We start from the raw sequence: 1,212 nt of genomic DNA on the forward strand, positions 1-1,212 counted from the left end.
TTTGAGAATAAGCCAATTCTCATAGGAAGCGACCTACTTCCATACATCACATAGGTGAAATTTGTCGAGAGTGCTTATGTAAGCTTAACACTCCACCCATACGGGCTACAGATATTCATTAAAATTTTATCAACTCAACCTTCACAAATCACTACAGGAAACAATGCACTCACATCATAGGGAGGGACTAAAAAAAATAGTGCATTTTTCACAACAAGTCATCATATGATTAGTTTTTTCCTTTGAACCTGGTCATAGGATCTCTAGTCCCCAGGTTAGGTTTCCTCATATATGACTCAAGGATTTATAGGCTTCAATCTCATCCCCCTCGATGTGCTCCAGACCTTTTCTCTCGTTAAGGCCTTAGTAAGAGGATCTACAAGATTATCACAAGATTTGACATAATCAACATTAATGGTACCATTTGTCAAATACAATCTTACATTACTGTGTTTCCTCCTTATAGGTTTGGATTTACCGTTGTAGTAACAGTTTTGAACTCTACCAATCGTAGTGGTGCTATCACAATGAATAAGGTATTTGAAATAACAAATCTCTTAACCAATTCGCTTCCTCACTAGCTGAAGCTAAAGCAATTAGTTTAGCCTCCATGGTAGAGTTAGCAATAATAGTTTGCTCTTTTTATCTCCAACAAACAGCACCACCACCTAAAGTAAAGACATAACCAGTGGTAGAACAGGAATCACTTGATAAAGTGTTCCAATCTACATCACAAAAGCCTTCAAGTACAGCAGAATATTTTTTATAGAACAAACCACAATTTTTCGTTCCAATTAAATATCTCATAACTCTTGTTACAGCATGTCAATGTTCATTACCTGAATTGCTTGTAAACATGCCAAGTACTCCTACTGCATATGCAATATCAGGCCTAGTGCAATCAGTCACATACCTCAAACTTCCGATTATGCTAGCATATTCCTTTTAATTTATTACATCATTTTCACTTTCAACAGGAAATAAGTGAACACTTGAATCAAAAGGAATTGCAACATGTTTGCAATCAAGAAAGTTATATTTTCTCAAAATTTTCTCAACATAATGTGACTGGTCAAGGAAAATTCCATCACATGTTCTTGTAATTTTTATTCCAAGAATAACATTTGCCTCACCAAGATCTTTCATATCAAAATGGCTTCTAAGAATATTCTTAACTTCATCAATAACATTCATATTAGAGCCAAAGATCAA

This window comes from Solanum tuberosum, unplaced genomic scaffold (genome assembly GCF_000226075.1).
Source record: "Solanum tuberosum cultivar DM 1-3 516 R44 unplaced genomic scaffold, SolTub_3.0 scf00001, whole genome shotgun sequence".
Lineage (NCBI taxonomy): Eukaryota > Viridiplantae > Streptophyta > Magnoliopsida > Solanales > Solanaceae > Solanum > Solanum tuberosum.